Consider the following 22,034-nt stretch of genomic DNA (forward strand, 5'->3'; position numbering starts at 1 on the left):
TTTTCTTATCATTCACACCTACCTTAACATCCTTCAGATATGAATATTTGATAGTAGAGTCATAGAGATATTTCAGAGCTTATTGAATCAAAGAGTTTTAAAGCCAGACTTGTGCATTTTTGAGTATTCTCTGTTTATGTCAGATACCACCTTTAAATATTAACCCATAATGTACCATGGAAAGAACAACTAAGAACTATACTTCCCTATAGGATCTCTCTGCATTTTTATCATTATAGAAAGTATGGAGAATCAAAAGAATCATGTAACAGTTTCAAATAAATTCATCTTTATTGATTGTCAAGTCTATAGACCTAGTTTTATTAGGTAGCTTTAAATGTACTTTCATAGGCTTATAGATGCCCAGATCTAATCTTACAGTAGAGTTATCATATGGCTGAAGCCATAAATGAGGTGGGACTCTAAAGTAATATGACTAATTTTTAAGCAAACATACCAGAACTTAACCTTAGATAGTAATGACTCCTTTTTAATGTACTGAAGTTATCTTGATGATATTCTACTAGGTCCATCTTGGTCTCAAAACTCTTGCTTTGGGGGGGGGGGTGTGTGAGAAAACTTTAGTTTAGGGTGAACTAAATTTGGAAAAACTACCGAGAAGTCAATCAGCTATGTAAGTATAGTAAAACATTAGGGTAGAATGTAGCATTGTTTTAAAATCTTTCAACTTGGCTGTATGTTTGGAAGTTCATAATGTACTGTAGTGGGGAAAAAATCAGAGCTAAACTTAGTGAATAAAATGGGCAGTCTGTTGGATAAATAGAATAACCCTGTAAAATAATGTAAACAAAATAACTAAATTCATTTCCATCTATATATGGATATATATATATATATAATATATATGGATATATAACATATATGGATATATTATATGGATATATAAATATATCATAGCTCATAAATTCTTTTTCCCTACAAAATTATAGAAGAGGCATTCCTAAAGTGTTTCAAACAATGACAGTGCTTTTGAATTAATTGTGTAGTGTTAAAGGGGATCTACGCATTCTTGCAATTATTCATCATAGAGTGTGGGTCAACTTTATGACTTCCCCCCACTAGCCAGCGGAGATTGATGGTAGATTGACGTCTATCCCCGAAGTAGTTCCATCACCCCTCTACTAAGGCATGTGTTTTGAAAGGGCTGTGTAGGCAAGAATGGAAATTTGATCAAACATGTGGAACTGATTGATGCTGGCATTCAGCCCTGAATTCATTTAAATTATGATACCAAATACAGTAGAAAGGGACAAAGACTTATGAATGGATACTTCCTCCCTTTCCGCAGCACTGAACCCCATGGGGTCCCCTAAACCCTAAGTCTTGCAACCACAAAATCGACTCTTCCTTTTTTCTGTTCCCTTTTCTCTTTTGGAACCCATCAACTCCTCCATACATAGCTATGTCCCTAAGTGAGTTTTGGTGCAACATTTCAAAACCACAGAATTATGCTGGGAGGCTAGCACTCCTTCCATTACAAAGCCGTACACTTGTTTGAAATTCAGAAAAAAAAAGAGGGGGATCACTGAGAGCTTCAGAAGGAGAAATTATTCCAATTTCCCTTTCATGGAACTCATCAGAAAAAAAAAAAAAAAAAGGTGGATGGCCGCCACCAACACTGTGTGAAGCAACAGCTCGGCCAAAACTGTGAATAATTAACAGATTTGAAAATATAAGTAGCTTAAGTCAATCACACATTTGGCAGAGGTGAAAGTGGACTGTGGTAATTTGCCACTACAAGTGTACTCCTTCAAAAGCACGATTTCCCACCTGGCCCTTGTTGACTACAGACTCCACTCCCCGTCCTCATTTCCACGGGCTGCGATGGCACATCTAAAACCCTGGGGGGTGGGGCGCCTGGGTGTTTCAGTTGGTTGAGCATCTGACTTCGGCTCAGGTCATGATCTCGCGGTCAGTGGGTTCGAACCCCGCATGGGGCTCTGTGCTGACAGCTCAGAGCCTGGAGCCTGTCTTCGGATTCTGTGTCTCCCTCTCTCTCTGACCCTCCCCTGCTCACGCTGTCTTTTTCTCTCTCAAAAATAAATAAAGCATTAAAAAAATATATGTATTTTTTTAAAAAACAAAATAAAACCCTGTGTGGGGGGGAACAAGATATTTATAACATGGCATGTTCAGGGCATTTCGGAAAGCTTTCTTTAAAGGAGTTTTTTGTATGATTGAAAATATATTAGCTTCTTTTTCTAGGTATATATCCTACCACCTAGTATAGGTGATGGAACATATCTAGATTTCTAGTTTTTATTGTGTTAGAATAGAGCGTGTTATAAAATGCTACACGGGGATTCTTTCAAAACACAACCTGCTTCCACCTCACACAGGTACAGAGGCTGGACGAAAGGTGGAGTGTAGATTTCAAGAATGAATGGCTTCACTCACTGAAATGTCCTCTGGAGGGTGAAAAATATATATTATATACACTGGCTCCTTATCAAACACAAAAACAGGATAACATGTCAAACTAACACATTAATAGTATATATGAGTAATCGGCTAGCCATCCATGGTGTTGCTTTCAAAACTTATTTTAAGTTTAAGTAATCGCTGTAGGATGGCTTAGAAACTTGGGTCTTTGGGCCCTTTAACCCTACACATAGAACATTCCTCTAAGCAAAAATGGTACACATTCCCCTCTGCACAGAATTTTCTCCGAATGATAAAATCATGGGATTTTTATTATTTCCGAGGCTTTTTTGTGTGTGAAAATCGGGCCGATATTTTTCATATGCAGTTTCAATCCCTTCTCAATGATTTACATTTTTCTTTGTTACTTTCACCAGATTCTCCTTCTTAATTTTTACTTCCTTAATCACCTGCAGACCTAGCTTTTTTTTCTGTTATTTAAATGAGCTATATTTAGAAGCCAATGCACTGTCTTTCTTTTAAAATATGAAAGAGAGTTTCACCTTTGATAGTACACATCTGTTCTTTTCTATGTTTATGTGATGGTGGTAATAAACGATTTCTCAAAAATGCCTCAGAGCTCAAGATTTTATTTTTTAAATAATTCACGGGCAAGGCTTATAACTGGTGCAAATATAATTCTGCTGCTCAGATGCAAAGGAATCATGTTTGATGTTTAATAGCCAGGATTCTATTTCCTACTCATGGTTGCTATTTGAATAACGACACAGTCTAGATGCATCACAGTTAAGTCTGCAGCACACAGCAAGGTCACTATGAACTGGAGAGAGCTTTTTGGTCTTTGCAACAGTCACTCACGTTAAAATGGGTCCTGATCGGTTTTCCCATGTGAGGCAAGAAACAATGAGTGCTCAAAAAATATCCAAATCAGATAAGCAAAAATCCGCGAGATCGTACTCTGTTCCACTTCTCTCTTGCCTGGAAAAAAATTACTGAGCTCTTCTAACTTAGGAAAGGATTCAGTCATGATTTAGTAGACGCTGATTTTTATAGGACTCAAAAAAAAAAAAATATGTGCTGGAAGAGCACCTGTGGCTACAGTGGAGTGAGGCCAAGATATTTAAAGGGCTTCTTTTGCCCTTGACTCCAGAGAGATTTTACCAAAAAGTTAGATGGAAAACAGTGCTATCGCTGTACTGCTAACATAGCCACTCAGTGTATTCTGGTTGAAGCTGGTGCATCTTGCCCTTGCTTGAAAATGCCAATTGATGCCCATGTTTGTACCCAACAGCGATTGCCATTATCTGGGCTGAAAGGCTTGTCTGTACACGGTCTGTGAATACTGAGTTTTGAGAAAATACAACAGTTACAAACACTTGCTACTCTCTGATGAATTTGATCCTCCATGATGCATGATGTCATTCAATCACCCATTTGACAATAACAGCGTCAGCGAGAAACAGAAACCCCATGTTTATGAAGAGCTTACCCTGTGCCGGGGCATTTTACATTCAGCGTACATGCAATAGAAAAATTTCTAACTCTTCAACTAAGAATCAATCATGGCCTTGTAGAAGCCTTTTATAAATTAAATATCAGATGAGGAGTTTTGAACACCCTGCTCTTCATGATTTATCTCAATAAGGCCAGATTCTCTGGGTGCCCATGCTGCCTCCACACTTCCAGTCCTGAGGGTCTTATGGGGCCAGGCACAATTTCAGAGAACTAAACAATCACCTAGGTGTTAATGGAACTCAGGGTTGGCAGAGGTTCATAATCTACAAACAGGGAGCCACTGGGTGGGGCTCTGAATGCACAGACGCCATCTTGCTGCTGGAAAATAACACCGTAAGCCTGAGTGGAAGCAAATTGGGTCATTGTTCACACCTCAGCGTCATGTTTTTAAAATTGTGCATGGCATAGGACATATTCCGTAGCTACCCACTGGTAAGAATCCCCTGCCCCGTGGCATAGGACAGGCTAGGGAAATGTATATAAGGAGAAAACCAGGAAGGAAAGAGGTTCTAGCTTCTGCCTATTTCTGCTCTCTGCTAGCAAGCAGACAACTATGCACTCACTGTGCAAATTAATTAAATGTGGTCTTTTAACAACAGGTTAGTTTATATTGAGTAACTCCACGATTAACCTGGGATAAAACTGAGAAGTGTGTTGCAAGCAAAACCCCTCAGGACGGTTCAGAGAATTTTAGAGAGCGAAGGGGTGTAAAAAATACCACGTAAACTAATTTTAAAACATCACACGTGAATTCAATTACCAGAAATGTACGTCTAGTAACTGAATGACAAAGTTTTATTCAGAATCCCCATCTTTGTATTATGAACACACAGAGAATATCGTGTCTAATAGAGTTTCTACAGTACAGCGTCTAATGGATTGAACAAACCTAGCCCAATTTTGAATGATATACTCAGAAGACAGATTGATTCAACAGTGTGTAATTATGAACGGCCATTAATTGCTATTGTAGTCATGTAACTTGAGGGTAAAATCCGAAGTAAATCTTTATAGAAGATAAGCACTATTTTCCAAGGAGCAAATGGATTCCATTCCCTCCTGTCTACAAAGGTCAGGTGGACATGGTCCCAGAGGCTACAATCACAGATACTCACCACAATTAACAAAGAGTTCTCAAAACCAGCCTGCATTCGACAGTCCTGTCCTTCAGCCCAGTGAAAGGATCGTTAGAAGCTGGCACATTCCAGTTCTAATGGTAACCAGCCAACTCTGTTCTTGGCCATTATCAGTAGCAACAACCCGGAAGTGGCTGCACTAACCAATCTGATGGACTGCCTTTAGCATCCACCTCATATCTGTATCTTCTGGTGCCTTCCCGAGCCTACACAGCACTTGGTTCCATGCAAGCTCATCATTTGAGCATTGTAGACACATTCTCGTTTTACTGATGAAAGCACTAAGACACCAGGGAGTGGGGGAATTCACCCGCCAAAATTCGAGGAGACTAGAATTTTTGGTCTTCTGACTTCAAGTTACTGTATCTTTGCTCAAAGAGAAAGCAAAAGAAAGGAGCTTTCTTGGAACAGTCCTCATTTCTTATGCTCCCATAAAGTGAACTGAACCAAAAAAGAAAAAATAAATAAAAAAAGGAACCTGTTGCAGACTTTCCCCCAGAAATATTTAAACATTTAAGTAACATCTTCTATTAAAAATAATTTATATTTATAGCCAGTGACATGCTACTAGTTGTATTTACATAAGTATGCATAAGCTTAATAGAGACATTAATATATGGGATATAGTTATTTCAAAAACATAAAAACATTTGCAAAATATTTTGGAGCGCCTGAGTGGCTCAGTCAGCTAAGTGCCCTACTTCAGTTCAGGTCGTGATCTTGTAGTTCACAGGTTCAAACTCACACTGGGCTCTCTGCTGTCCACATGGAGCCAGCTTCAGATCCTCCGTACCCCCCTCTCTCTGCCCCTCCCTGCTCACGCACACACACACTCTCTCTCAAAAAAAAAAAAAAAAAAATCAAAAGGTTTTATTTTGTTCAAGGGCATGAAATTAGTCATAAGCTCATCGCAGATAATTTGGAATCTGTCCCGTCCACTCACTTTCAATGCTGTTATAAGCAAATTAATGTATCTATTATTACTTGATCAGGTACTAAAATGAAAAAAATAGTGATATGAGAACATCCATGCGTCTTAACTGTATTTAAATCCATATTATAAATCGGCTTGCTCTTTCAACTTAGGAACCAGAGAACAGTTAATTAATCACTCAACTGCTAACAAAAGTTACTCAGGCCTCACTTGGCAATTACGTGGTCACTCAGAGAATCAAAGGCAATTAAGTAGCTGATCAATGAGCTCTTCTCTTCAGTGGGCAACAAAGATTCCCAAGTTTTATCTCTTGTTCCTCTAAAAACACTAGAGAAAACATACGTTGTTACCAGCCGATTAGGCTAAAAAGACCTGAAACTTCAATATCTTTTTCAACTTTTTAATAGAGATTAAATCCAATATGTTCATGATCATATCTATCATATAGCAAAGTATTAAGTATTAGAAGCTAGATTTAGGGGGGAAAATCCTTCACTGAGTAAGATAACCAAAGCAGACCAATAGCTAAGCAATTATTCAGCCGACTGAAAACAGCAGTGTGGTGAAACTAATCTATAAATTATTTTAAATCCCTTGTAAAAAGATTTCAATAGGATTTCAAACAATGGTTTCCAAGCACTCAGGTAGAAGAACATTTCTGCTGGCTACTGATACCTTTATGAACTCCTGAGTTAAACCACTTCTCTGGATCACAGAGTGCTTTATAGTTTCCCAAAAGAAAGTGAATCTGTTTGAAATATGAGTATTTAGAAAGTTCGCCTCTCTTGTGGAATGTAGTCAAAGAAGAGAGCAGAGAGGAGTGGAGGGGCTTTCTATACTAAGCAGGCTTTGAAAATTAAAAGCCAAGAAGTATATGTTCTTGTATTCTATAGTCACGCTAATAAAAGCAATGAAACACATCCAGGGGCTGCTTGACGTGAAGTTTCATAAGCCTGGTATTGACCCCCAGATTCGTTTCAAGAGGGGTTGCTTTGCAGAATCCCATCCCCCCTGGGAACATTTCCTACCACTGGACTCCACCAAGCCTTGTGCCACATTCAGGAGAGCTCGGGATTTTGTGTTTTGTGACAGTTTATCGTCACTTATATCCCATCTTAAAGGTGATCTACAGTTCACAGAGTTCATGCATGAGAGCAGCAGAGGTACTAAGGCAACAGCTCAGAGTCGACAGGGGCTTCGGACTTGGACTTAGAAGGTCACGCTGGGGGTTAGTCTCCCTTCCAGGCGTGAACACAGTGTTTGTACAAGCAAGACTACCCAAATATTAGAAATTATACACGAGAGAGGGAAACCTCTTACATACACCATCATCTCAATACTCAGTACTTGATTTCCTTGATCCGGTACTTACGGAGCCATGAGATTAGTGAAGTAAGTGAAATAGAATTACATCACCTGTGGCTGAGATGTCTCTTTACCATATGTTCATACTAGTTTAATTTAACTCTCCTGTTGGTTTTGAAGCACGGATATAAAGAGGAAAAGCCTGTGCTCACACTTCATCCTAACACGCTGTAGTAATATAAGAACCTGAGGATGGGGGCGCCTGGGTGGCTCAGCTGGTTGAACCTCCAACTCTTGATTTCGGCTCAGATCATGATGTCCTGGTCTCGTGGCTTGGAGCCCCATGCCGGACTCTGCGCACTGACCGCTGGGAGTCGGTATGGGATGCTCCCCCTCCACTCTCTCACGAGTGCCCTTCCCCCACCCGTGCTCTCTCGCTCTCAAAATAAATCTCTAAAAAATATTTAAAAAATTAAAAACCTGAGTATGTTCTAAACCTCCACGTATCTAGCAAGATGCTCCTGTCGACATGGATTTTATATTTGCATCACCTACATTTGGAGCATGGTACGGATTTTTTATCTTCAATACGCCCATTTTGACAGTGTGAACTGTTTTTGTTTTCACTGTGAAATATCTGTAAGGTCAAAACTGAAAAACCCCAGTGGAATTGTGCATGTTGTATTTTGCAATATTTCGCCCATATGGAAATCTTCACATTATTCCTGATAAAGGTCCTAAATCATTCTTTGCTTTAAAGATCAATCACTCACCATCAAATATTTATGGAAGTCTATTATATGAGAGGCACCATACTAGAAACTGATTATATAAAGATTAAGATGAATACACATGTATGGTGGTTATTGGTTTATGGCATAAAATCGTCAGCAGAGTCGGGATGATTTGGAAGAGTGAATGAAGGGTTGTGGATGGTATTGTATAACCTTAATGTTCAACATCAACACAGCATTTACAATCTACAAAATAAGTCTTCACGTAGGGGGCATTACACTGAAGAGAATGAGACAGATTTTGTTCCTTTTGCAAAGAAACAGATTTCCCACTGTTTGATGAGAACGGCGTTTCCTTTAGTTGATGTGTAAGAACACAGTAGATGGGTTTAAGAAAACAGTGAGTATGATGAATAACTCTAAAACAATTCACAAAAACTCGGGGACAGGTAGAGGGGTGACCAAAAGAGTGACAGAGATTGTAGTATATTTAGGATACAAATGGAACACATATCTTTCAAACAAACGCCATTTGCTTTTTAGTTACCACTCATTGTAGCAATTTTTCTTGTAAATTGCAAGTAGCTCTATTCAACCTCAGCCCTATAAAACAAAGAGCATCTATTTAGAACTTTAGAAGCTTCTGGGGGAGTCTGCATGGCTCAGCCGGTGAAGTGTCAGATTCTTGGGTTTTGGCTCGGGCCATGATCTCACGGCTCACGAGTTCGAGCTCCACACTGGGCTCTGGGCTGACAGTGCGGGGCCTGCTTGGGATTCTCACCCTCTCCTCTTCTCCAGCCCTCCTGCTTGCTCTCTCTCTCTCTCAAAATAAATAAACTTAAAAAAAAACTTCTGCAAGTAATATGGGCATACAGTAGATGCTTTAAAAAACTATCCGGTGGACAACATGGAATGTTTGAGTTGTTCACTGAAGTCATGAGATGTTACAAGTGATGGAAAATGTTGACTTGATATTTAAACACCAATGATATGTACAACGACTTCAGGGTTGCCTCTATTGCAAAATTAATTAGAGAAGTTGGTCAGCTCTATTTAGCGAGTTAATATTGTGAGCATCTCTGAATAATTCCAAATCTATTTTATTACGAGTAGGTGTGTTGGCCAAAATTTGTTTTGCTGTTTTGTCTTTCCTTTAGAACACTGACCTTGGGGTCACCTGGGTGACTCAGTTGGTTAAGCGTCCAACTTTAGCTCAGGTCATGATCTCACGGTTCATGGGTTCAAGCCCCGCATCGGGCTCTGTGCTGACAGTCAGCTCAGAGCCTGGAGCCTGTTTCCAATTCTGTGTCTCCCTCTCTCTCTCTGACCCTCCCCTGCTCACGCTGTCTCTCTCTTTCTCAGAAATAAATAAAAACATTAAAAAACTTTTTTTAAAAAAGAGCATTGACCTTGGTAAGAATTTATACATGAAGAAAAAATAAAACCAAGTGATATTTATCAGACATAATATTAAACTTACAAAAACTATTTGGAGTCCAAGTCTGAATGTAAGATGAATCATCTCATAACACTTTTATATTACAAACTGATATAGATGAGGGAATGCTATAGTCAACATTTTTTTTAATGTTTATTCATTATTTGGGAAAGAGAGAGAGAGAGAGACAGAACATAGAGACAGAGGAGGGTCAGAGAGAGAGGGAGACACAGAATCTGAAGCAGGCTCCAGGCTCTGAGCTAGCTGTCAGTACAGAGTCTGACACGGGGTTCGAACCCATGGACTGTGAGATCATGACCTGAGCCGAAGTTGGACTCTTAACCAACTGAGCCACCCAGATGCCCCTTGAGAATGCTGTATTTTAAATTATATATATTATTTTATATACATTATGTAAGTTAATATAATTTTATAAATGTATATAAATTAAATTATAATATTATTTTATATTTATAAATGTTTTTTTACGATTTAACTTATAAACGTGTCAACAACATATCCTCACATATTGACTCACAATTTACTGGAGTCATTTTCTGATGAATATTGAGTGCATTTTCAAAGCATACAGTGAGATTCTACACTATGGAATAGATCCTTTTAATAAAATCATATGCCGCATGTAAAGTAGAGATGCTTCACATTATTCCTGCCTATTTATTTTAAAGAATAAATAAAACTTTGCCTTCTCTACTGCATTTTAAAGTGACAGCCTACACCTGACATGGTATAATATCAGTAATTGAGAAATTTAATTTTCAGAATGAATTCAAGCATGGATGTTCATGGACTATTCTTAAAACAAAATTCCCAATTTCCCATTTAGCAGAAGCCTTTAAGATGCTCTACCCGCAACGGTACTATTGGGTTTGAATATCCACATATGCACTGATCATTCTACCAAAGGTAACACAGTCCTCCTAAATTTGAAACCCATTTCTGCCCTTCACCAGCTGAGTGACACTGTGCAAGTTACTTAACATCCCCGTTCCTCAGTTTCTTCTGATAATACTAGTATGCATTTTATAGGGATGCCATGCCATGCCATGACATGACATTCTCAGAATATTAGTAAGCCACCTCATGAAGGTGCTACATGGCTTAAATGAGTTAATATTTGCCAAGTTCTTAGAAAAAGGCCTGACATGTAGAAGCTCTAAAATAAAATATTTTAAATGGACACTGCTTTCTTTTTTTAATTGTTTTTAATGTTTATTTTATTTTTGAGAGACAGAGTGAGAGAGACAGAGAGAGCAGAGGAGGAACAGAGAAAGAAGAGACACAGAATCTGAAGCAGGATCCAGGCTCTGATCGGTCAGCACAGAGCCCGATACGGGACTTGAACCCTTGAACCGTGAGATCATGACCTGAGCCGAAGTCGGATGCTTAATTGATTGAGCCCCCCAGGCGCCCCGGACTCTACTTTCATATCAATTACACAGGATCAAAATCTGAGAGCTGAAGTAATGAAGACTATAGCTAGAAATAGTTCAAGACTTATATAGGTCTAAATATCCTTTGAAATTCAAAAGACAGTAAAACTAACACCGACTTACTTTCAGAGGATGCCTTTGACATTCCTTGGATGAAGAGATATCATCTCTACTACCAACCCAACCACGGTTGGGTGTCATGATAACAATTTTGTTCAAGTGTTTTGATTCGCGCACAAACACATGCTCGCATTGACCGAGCCACTCAACATTCAAATAAAACCTCCAGAATGCTCATTATTTTGACCTTCCAAATTAGAGAAATCCCTTCTTTCTTTCTATCCTTTAAAATGTGACACTGAAGGGCGCCTGAGTGGCTCAGTGGGTTAAGCTTCTGACTCTTGATCTCAGCTCAGGTTATGATCTCACAGTTCCTGGGTTCGAGTCCCACTCTGTCTCTCTCTGTCTCTCAAAAATAAATAAACAAACATTAAAAATGAATGAATGAACGAATGAATAAATAAATAAATAAAATGTTATAATGAAAAAAAAAGGGTTATCCTCCAGAAAACATAAAGGACTTCAAATCCCAAGTGAAAACATCAACAGAACACACGGCTTGCGTGTGCCCACATTCTGCATCAATTCCTCTTTTGCTGCATGGCCTCTGGTATCTCAGCAGGTTTGTCTGGGAAATATATTGGTCTGCCTCAACCAGAAAGAACATAAAACATAATCTTGACTGTTGTTTCATGCCTTTTATATGACTAATAATTCAGTTGTCTTATATCCAGAAACATAGTCTTTATAACATGTTCTGGTCCGTACTGACATTTTTATACCATTTTTCTTTAGGTGTCATATATTTCAAACGGCTTTAGGGGAAGAGTTATGGCTCAAGAGTCACTGCTTCCTTTATGGAATCCAGGGAATTTGGGTCAAGGTGGAAGTGCTATTGAGAACACATGTACCCTGTTTACGGATTTGGTTCTAACCATTGGTCTGGGGCATTCAGATCCTGAATCTATTTCCACTTAAAAAGAAAGTTAAAGGGGTCTCTCTAATGACGTTTTAATGTCACTTTTCTTTTTTGTTTTTTGAGAGACAGAGAGAGACAGAGCACATGCAGGGGAGGGGCAGAGAGAGAGGGAGACATGGAATCCGAAGCAGGCTCCGGGCTCTGAGCTGTCAGCACAGAGCCCGACACAGGGCTTGAACACATAAACTGAGAGATCATAACCTGAGCTGAAGTCAGAGGCTTAACCGACTGAGCCACCTGGATGCCCCTTAATGTCACTTTTCTTAGGATGACAGTCATTCAAAAAGAATGCAGTACTCTAGTCTATTTTATGTAAAGTGAAACATTTTTTCTTAGTTTTGAAGAAGTGTGTATATATACATACACATATATGTGTATGTATGTGTGTGTGTGTATAAAAATCATGGGTACTTTTATTAAACAGTTTCCGTTTTTGTATCTGGAGTCTAGGACTAATTTTAATCATACCAGAAATAATATCAGAGAACGGTGAAGAAGCAGTTAGTTCAACCACTTGAACTAAACTGAAACTTAATCTCCTATTTAGCTTTCATAGCTCCATGTGTGAAAACGAATGACCAAAGCGATCCAAGAAAATTCTCCTGCACTTTAAAGCTACATAAGCATAATAGCAATCTATTTTAATTATTAATCAAATGCTTATCTCATAATACTCATCAATAATTTAAGCTATAATTAACTCTATTATAAACAGCACATGAGTAGGCATGAATAGAGAAGTCACTGGTATATAGGAATTGTTTTGATCTTTGTGTACTCTCTCTTTCCTCTGGCAAACAGAAAACAAGAAAACATTCTTTTTTGAAAGAGAGAGAGAATCAGCAAGAGAGGCAGAAAGAGAAGAAGAGAGAGAATCCCTAACGGGCTCTACGCCCAGGGCAGAGCCCGACACGGAGCTCGACCTCACAACCATGAGATCATGACCTGAGCCGAAATCAAGAGTCAAGACACTTAACCAAATGAGCCACCCAGGTGCCCCAACGAGAAAACATGTTTAACTACATGACCCTTTTAAACCCTTGTCCGATGTCCCCAAACGTCAGAGAACAGAACCCCTTCACTTAATAGTGCCAATCTGTCCTTACCCTGGTGAGCTCACTGGAAATGGCTTTTAGAAAAGTGTCTTGTAATTTAAAATTGTCAGATTCAGTAGTTGAAAGAGAAGAAAGGTTTGGGGTTTGGTACTAAAACCCTGACAGAGACGAATACATTGTTTCAGAAATATGGTTAGCAACTTTTCCAAGAACAACAACAATAAACAAACAAACAAAAAAACCCCAACACAGTTCTGAGAATTATATTAAAGGCTTACCCATTATAACTTTGAAAAAGGAAGTTTCCTCACCACAAACCAGATACATTCCTCTAAATGTACACTCTCACCAATTACAGATGTCCCTTCCCATGTACCGGCAGCCACCACCAACTCACAGACAGTTTTGGGGGGTGGGAATCAACACGAAAAAAACCCCTATTTGGCTTCATCGCAAGAGCGTACAGTCTTCTGGGACATTCCTCAGACTGCAGACATGCCCACCGAGCCGACGCGATGGCCAGTTTGCTGGCTCAGTTCATACACCACTCGAGCTATTTGCAACACTAGGCTTGCTGTGAACCCCGAGGGCGAGCTGTGCTCAGATCAGCTGCAAACAGGCTGCAGGGGACAAGTACTCTGGTCAACCAACGGGGGCCTTACCCTTACCCTTGCACCAGCAGCAGCACGCCGGGGCCAGAGGAGCCCATGTCTCTGCGAGAGGCACCCCCAAGGGGGGCTTTCTCTGCCTCCTTCCCTCAACCGTGCCATTTTCTCAGGCCTGAGCTTCTGAATAAAGTCCAAGGGCCCACATATGTCCTGCCCCCTCGCTTAGCCTGTTTGCATGAGTCTACGACACAGACTTCCGGGTAACAAAAAAGGCTACAGCCAGGGCACTAGGCCAGGCCTAGGAAGTGGAAATTCAAGTGTGGCTGCCGCAGGGGAGCACACATCTGAGCCTAAATGAACTGAATGGAAGAAAAGGCCAGAAGCACCACTACACGTGGGAAATGGAATCCGTCGTGAAGGCGCCATGAGGGGGAAATGTCGGATCCCTTCCTCACACCGTAGTCAAAAAATCATTGGTCCAATATTTTAAAGTAAAAAAAAAAAAGTAGAAAGTACTTTAATTTTTAAGTGAAGTAGACCTTTCTAAGCATAATAAAAAACTCTCTAAAAGTCTGAATCTCCCGAACCATCAACTGGATCTACATTCCTCATACCTGCTTACTTCACGAGACTCTCTAGTCTTCAAGTGTTGTCTGTCTATCCCATCCCGCAGCTACTGACTTCCCATCCGGACTACAGGGAAACACGTCAGGATGTGAGGACAGCATCCTCTGGACACCATTCCAGAAAGACACTGGCCATAAATTGCAGAAGTTTAAGTTATCCTTCGGAAGTCCTAAAATAATTTTACTTGAAGTAACATCCAGAGGACACCATGATATAAGAACACTGTTCGTAACTATTTCTTTTGGCAAAAAGATCAAAACATTTCGCAAAGCATCCCATCAAAATTAGTGAAACTTAATAGTTTTTAACCTTTTGACTGAAAGTTTTTCCAAACTAGGAGCCCCAAGAAGTGTACTGATATCATGACAACGAAAATTGACAAGACTGTCCCTTAGGAAAACGTTTGAGACTAAAATTGTTAGGTGCTCTTTCTGATGTCCTTAGGGCTGAGGTTATGATTACCCTCAGTGCCAGCCTCTGATGTGAAAAAAACAACGTGTAAACCCTGGTATTCTTTCCTGATTAAGGAATGAAATTTGATCTTATGGAAACCCAAGGAAAAATGTCATTCACCATAGGAAAGAGAGCTACATCAATGCGGCAATGGCCACTATTTGTTAGATTAACTGGAAAGCCACATCCCACCTGTTCAGGAAGTTTCTGATAAAAAAAACCAACACCACATGTTCTAATCTCACGTGAGGAGCAACTAGGAAAAGGCAAAAAACAGTCAGTCTTTGCAACAAGTTAAATCTCTCTTCATTTTAACCAACCACTTGGGAAGAGTTGATAAGGTCCTGGCCTATGTCTGAAAAAATTAGAAGCTGACTCTGAACAATAGCTAATATACAAAAACCAGTCCTATTCTTTCCTAATGGAAGAATTTGAATGTTATCCCTCAAAGAGAGAGTATGAATAAAGTCCTTTGACTTAGATTTGAAGACATGAGGTGGTAAATTTATATTTAAATACAAATATCATGCAGGCAAAGTATTTAAATGTAAAATGCAAAGTATGTTGTAAAATTTCCTATCGCTAGCCAGCTAATACATTTTGTAAAAAAGTAAAATTCATGTACAAATAGCTAGCACTTACTGTACCTCTGACTTGACACTAAGCCTTTCGAAAGTACGCTTCACACATATTCAAAGGCCAAGTTTCACAATACACACTTCATTGTTTTGCTGTGAAAATTAAAAAGAGTTATGATGCAAAAACGCTTGGGACAATGTCTGGGACATCAGAGTCACTCAATAAATATTATTTCATAGTATCTCACTTAATTGTCACAGCAAACATCTTGAGCTCTAGCGTTATTATATAGCTTGCCTCAAGCAACATCCTCTTCCTAATGAGCCTATGCTTATAACTGTACTCTTCTTGAATACAAATAAGTACTATATTCTGTGCTCTCTTCGTCTTCCTCTGTGTGTGTCTTTCACCACACAGTCTACATGCACAAAATAGTTTGTATTTAAATGACATCTATTTATATACGACATGCATAAATACTAGAAGAAAATGCATGCTGAGTGGTGGAATTACATATTATTAGAGCTGTATCTTCGTATTCTAAAAGTAACATGTATTCCTCTAATAATCAGCTACATATAAAGAGCTTCAGAAAAACCTTAAATCATGAAAACTTGGAGAGGTTTTGAGTCCTTCATATTATTTACCATTAAGACGTACAAAGGTTCTGTTTTAGTAACAGTGATTATAGAGCAAATTATTTTTTTTAGGCACTCACAGGAACACTGGTGGGTACAAAAAGTTCACGTTGGAGGTGCCTGGGTGAGAATCTGACTTCGGCTCAGGTCGTGATCTTGCGGTCCGTGGGTTCAAGCCCTGCATTGGGCTCTGTGCTGACCGCTCAGAGCCTGGAGCCTGCTTCAGATTCTGTGTCTCCGTCTCTCTCTGCCCCTCCTCTGCTTCCCCCCATCAAAAAATGAACTTTAAAAAAATTAAAACAAAACAAAAAGTTCGTGTTGTACTATTTCAAACACTCCTGATTCCTGAAGGTTGGGCAGCAGAAAAATTGCTTTTAATATTATTTGGAAACATCCAGAGGGTGCCCTAGAATGCGGACCACACACAGGCAAGTCCCTGCTTTAGGGGTCGGGTGAATCACACTCTGTAGATGTGAGACGAATATCTCTGTCCTGGTTTAAAAGTCTTTTCTTTAGACACTGGTTTACATGTTATTTGGAGGCTTGAAGAAAAAACAAATTACACATGTAAGCATACATATCATCTCCTTTTAGCCAAAGGTGATCTACATAAGTTGGCTAAGAAGGAACAGAACTCTCTGGAGCTGCGGGGAGTGGGGCGCACTTGCACGTGGAACATGAACTGGCCCACCTCCTCTAGACGGATGATGGTGGCCACCTGGGGGAGCCGAATTTGGTAAAGAGCTTGGCTTTATAGGGGTAGAACTGAGGAGAGTTTTCAGGAATATGTTCTGAAAATGACACAGAGGTGGGAATGAAAATGGTGTGCGCGGTCACTCCGAGCGGTCCAGCGGGAGGAAGCGGGCCCCGGGGGAGGGGGCATGAGATGCAGAAGGAGGCTGAGGTCCGACCTGGCCACGCAGCGAGAGGGGCTGGACCACACGCCCAGATACTGGGAGGAGGCACCTTGTCAGTTTCCTTTCCCCCTTTTTTCCTTTTGGAGATACTGAGCGTAGGAAGAAAGCCAGCCTCCCTCTCAGAATCATGGAATAGTAGCCCCAGCTAATGAGGCACCAGCGACAGGCGTTCCTGAGCATAAGCACACTGCTGTTAATCCTTAAATCTAGAGTTTTCTGAGTCAGAAAGTCCATTTCCCAGTCTCCAAGGAGGAGCCAACAAGCTCCCCAGGGTCACCACCCACCTGTGACTCTGTCCCTCACACCATCATCTTAGCAAGAGCCTCCTATACCCAAAGCCTTTGGGTGTTTGCAATTAACAAACAAACAAACAAAAAACCCAGGCCACTTTTTAAATGTCAGGTAAAAAGGTCAGAGTTTAAAGGTAGAGAAATTTAACAGAGAGCTCAGGGTATTAAGAGAGACGCCCAGCTCAGGGCTTCATTCGACCCAGTTCAGCAAGCACACCGGGCAACTGAGCAAGGTAAGGAGAAGGCGGGGCCTTTCTAGAACACACAAGGCAAGAAGGTAAAACACTCTTAAAAGTAGCAAGAGGAATCTGGCCAAAGGAGATGTGAACTCATTTCCACTTGGGGACACGGGCAGCTTGCCTGTTAGTTTGTAGAGCGGAAGAGGTAGAAGTATTTTATTTCACTTTATTTAGTTAGTTAGTTAGCTTTAATTTTAATTTTAATTTTTTTTTGAGTGAGAGGTTACAAGTGAGTGAGGGGCAGGGAGAGAGAGAGGGAGAGAAAGAGAAGGGGCCTCATCCAAAGGACGAGGGGCCTCGAACTTGTGAACTGTGAGATCATGACCTGAGCCGAAGTCCAGCAAGCAGGGGAGGGGCAGAGAGACAGGGAGACACAGAATCTGAAGCAGGTTCCAGGTCCAACATGGGGGTCGAACTCACAAACTGCGAGATCATGACCTGAGTCAAAGTCGGATGCTTAACTGACTAAGCCACCCAGGGGCCCCTGAAGTCTCTTAAATGGATAAGTACAGGTAACCAAGGAAGTAAGAGACAGTTTGTTAGAAGTAACTGTATTCTAGAGTATGAAAAAAAGACCCACAAAAGCATAATACCTTCTCAATCTCCTTCCCCTATGCCACCAAAATTAAAATAAAATCAAGTACGTTCACATACAGGTTTCCTTCCTAAATAAACGTCAGAGAAGGTAGAAGAATCTTTGCGGGTCAACTGAAGATCAGGTAAGCCCACCCCAGATCTGGTTTCAGGCACGGAGTGGTAACAATTTAATTGGAAAGGAAAAGGAAGAAGAAAGTCTTTTGTTGTTTTAGATCTTAATTCATGAAGGAATATTACCTAGTTAGTACAGAGTGGAAAAGGAGAAATAAAAAAAGAGCTAGTAACAAATGTATTTTCTTCGAACAAATTAATACTGATAGTGCTTTTTTTTTTTTTAATTTTTTAATGTGTTTTCATTTTTGAGAGACAGAGAGAGACAGAGCACGAGCAGGGGAGGGGCAGAGAGAGAGGGAGACACAGAATCTGAAGCAGGTTCCAGGCTCTGAGCTGTCAGCACAGAGCCTGACGCGGGGCTCGAACTCATGAACCGTGAAATCATGACACTCAACAGACTGAGCCACCCAGGCGCCTCACTGATACTGTTTCTTAAATGTCCATACAGTAGTCTACTGTCAAATTAGAGAGCGTGGATTTATATTACTATTCGAGAAAGAATTCTGTATCAGGAGACCCATATTTCAATGCAGAAAGGATTACATTATTTGTCAAGGAAAACACATTACTCTTTGAAAACAGAAACGTTGACCTTGGCAAACAGTTAGTGAAATTGTTCCCTTCTTGATTTCCCTTACATTCAGCATGTGGGAGAGCACATATTTAGTACTGCTCAGTGGCATTGTTTCAAAAGAACTCAACTCTCATTATTGTAGCCAGAAATGAGTAGGGAACATCTAGAAAATAGTTCACATCAGTGTTGGGAAGTGATTGAATTCTTGTTTCCACCCTTTCTGTTAGGTAGTAAAAAACAGATTTTGGTAGTAAACAGCTTCTTGCTTAATGCATGTTTATCTTTTCCTCTTGATCGACCATAGTTATTTTGTCTATAATCAGCAATAACTAAAAAGAAGCATTCATTCCTTGATCAAATTCTACAATTGTGTCACCATCTCCCATTTCATTGGGAGGCTATTACCTTATCATTCAGCTGTGTTTCAAGTGGCAATACCACTCCTTTCGTAATAATTTATAATAGAGTGTTTAATTTTATGTACGCAAAATTTTGTAGCCTCCTGTCTCTCTACGTCTCCGCCTATGGGATTAGTCAAATCCACCCTAAAAGATTTTCTTATCCTACACTTCCCTTTGTCCTTATCCTTCTGGCTCCCAGTCTCGCTACTGTTCGTGGTTTTACTGTTCTAGATGATAATCGTTAAGACACTAATAATAATAGCAAATATTTGTTGAATGCCAGTAACTCTTTGGAAGCAACCTTTGCACGTTATGCTATTCAACTCTTTCAGCAACATCCTCATTAGATAATACTGTTGTCCCTGCTATAAATGAGGAAGCTAGGCCTCCCAAAACAGTGACTTTGACTTGCTAGTGTCACAAAGCTCTTAATGGCTGGATTAAGGACATTTATTTCTCAGACACAATGCTGACTGATCCTCCGTGAAGGCAAACTCTACCTGGTTGTCTAGTCCCCTTCACATTCTATGTTTATGGGAAACCATTCCCCAGCCACCAAAACGAGCTAGAGAATAGCTCTACCATTGCGGGGAGTGGGGGGAGAGGGGTAAGAAACGCAGTGGAGTTTTTCATGCTCTCTGTCCTTCCCTTTTATCACTCCTTACTCAAAATCTACCGGTAAAGCTCCATCTTTTGTGATTTACTGAGAAATGAGTCAGCAGGGATTACAGGAGATTACTGAGAGATTGTACAGTAAAAATGACAGACTGTAAGACAATGCAAAATAGAAGATGAAAACAGATTTTCTTTCAAAATTGCAAACCAAGTCTGCATTTGAGTGTGCGTGTGATCAAAATACGTTATAAATGACTGGATCAAGGTAGGACGAATGGCATTGCTTTAGTGTCTCAGTGATCGCCAACAGCAAATGCAATCCAAGCAACTGGTGCCGAGTGAGAAAACGCAAACAATATTATTTTCGGAGGATTTTTTAAAATTCTGATGTAAAGCAAAGCCATGAACCATTTCGCCCCCTGAGAATAGAGATACAGCCTCCCATGTCTATAAGATAACATGGAGTGAAGGTTTAGTAATTACCTGGCATTTCCTCTCTTTGATGGTCTCAGTCTTCTGTAATTTCCTCTACCACAATTTTTAAATATGTTTTCTAAAATGTTTATCTGGCAAAAATCCCCTCTCTTCCCCTACCCCACAGTCCCTCGCTACTGGCAAAACCTCCACTTGGCCTTCAACAGTCTTAATCAGTTTCATGGCGGCCAAGAGTAAGAGGGCAGCAAGTCCTTGAATAAAACCCGTTCCTTTATTTTTGGTCCCTGCACCATTCAGCGCCTTCTTACATAAAGCGATTGGGTGAGCAGGACATCTAGCAGCTCTGAGATGACGCCCTGGGACGTCACGGTGCAGGAGGAAGGCAGAGCTGGAGAAAAGCAGACCCTAGTCTCCGGCCCGAGCCAGGGGGTCCGGAAGGCTAATGGCTGAGCAGACTAGCATCACCTTTCCGGCAACCTTCTCAGCTCTTCTGTTCAGACTCAAAGCCTGGGGTTTTTTTTATATTTAAAAATGCTTATTAATTTACTTTCATTGAGTTTTTACAAACTCAAAATCTCATTTTCCCAAACTAAATGCAACTAGAAGAAGCCCCCAGTACAGCATTTTGGTCTCTCCACTGTGTCTCTAACCCCAGAAAAAAACAAACCAAAAACAAAACACTGAAGCCCTCGGTGACCCCTCTTTAACACAGACAAAGGTTTTTTTTTTTGTTGTTAAAACCCAAACCTAAAAGTAAAGTAGGAAGCTAGTAGGCGCTACAAAAATACAGAAATAGGGGCGCCTGGGTGGCTCAGACCGTTAAGTGTCCGACCTCGGCTCAGGTCATGATCTTGCGGTTCGTGGGTTCGAGCCCCGCCTTGGGCTCTGTGCTGACAGCCTGGAGCCTGGAGCCTGCTTCGGATTCTGTGTCTCCCTCCCAATCTCTCTCTGCTCCACCCCGCTGGTGTTCTGTCTCTATCTCTCAAATATACAATAAACATTAAAAAAAAAATTAAAAATCCAGAAGTAATACCTGTTACAGTCATTGCAATGCTTCCTGGAGTTGTTCATTTGTCTTCTCTCTCTCTCTCTCTCTCTCTCTCTCTGTCTAAACTCACATGAGCACACATCCTTTCTTTGGGCTTCTATAAATATTTCTTGAGTACTCACCACTCACCAAGCACCTTGCCAAAACTGAGAAACCAAGGATGAGTAAGACAAGTTTGTCCAGCTTTAAGAATTCAAGGCAAGTAGATATGGCTTACAAATTGACAAATAGCCACAAAGCAGGTGATAAGTGTTTAGTGCTGGGGGAGGGGGGTAGTTGCAGTGGAAAGGAAGGAGGTCCTAACTCCCCAGGGGTTGGGGGACCCTTGGTGGGAGTAAGTTTTTAAAAGAGACTGAAAGAGTGAATACAATCTTACAAGGTAGACGGGGGGAGGGGGAGGGAGTGTGTAAAGAATTAGCTCTTAGAGCAACTATCAGCACGAGGGGGAGTTGAGTGACTCCTCAAGAACACAGAATCGTTTTATAAACATGGAAAATTCGACTGGATAATGAAATAGGCATTGAGCTCGGAGGTAGCAAGGGAGTGAGGGAGGAGACCGTTTCTACTTAAAGCTTTTATATCAGCCAATTTACCAGAATGGCCCTTTTGGATGGTCAGTACTACCTGGTCTAAGTAGAAGGCTTCAAGGGCTATTGCAAAGGGGTCATCTTTTCCATGCAAAAAAGGGACTCAGGAGCAAGTACTGTTGTTTTATACTTGCTGCCCAATGACGGAGGCTGAAACAATGGTACAATTCCTGGAGTTCTCTCTGCTAGGCAAGTCCATGCGTATTGCCTTCTTCTTTCCTCAAGAGTATAGTCTGTGATGGTTATTTACTAGAGAGGGTCTATGATGGCTATTTACTCATGTGAGAGACAGACAGACA

At 40.5% G+C, this 22,034-nt stretch overlaps 1 protein-coding gene across 1 annotated transcript in view; it reads right to left on the reverse strand.

Moving 5' to 3' along the window:
* TOX (thymocyte selection associated high mobility group box) overlaps window positions 1-22,034 on the reverse strand; it is a 308,073-nt gene that overhangs the window by 230,536 nt on the left and 55,503 nt on the right. The window lies entirely within an intron of this gene.

Source organism: Hyaena hyaena, unplaced genomic scaffold, assembly GCF_003009895.1.
Source record: "Hyaena hyaena isolate Hyena2069 unplaced genomic scaffold, ASM300989v1 scaffold_895, whole genome shotgun sequence".
Classification (NCBI taxonomy): domain Eukaryota; kingdom Metazoa; phylum Chordata; class Mammalia; order Carnivora; family Hyaenidae; genus Hyaena; species Hyaena hyaena.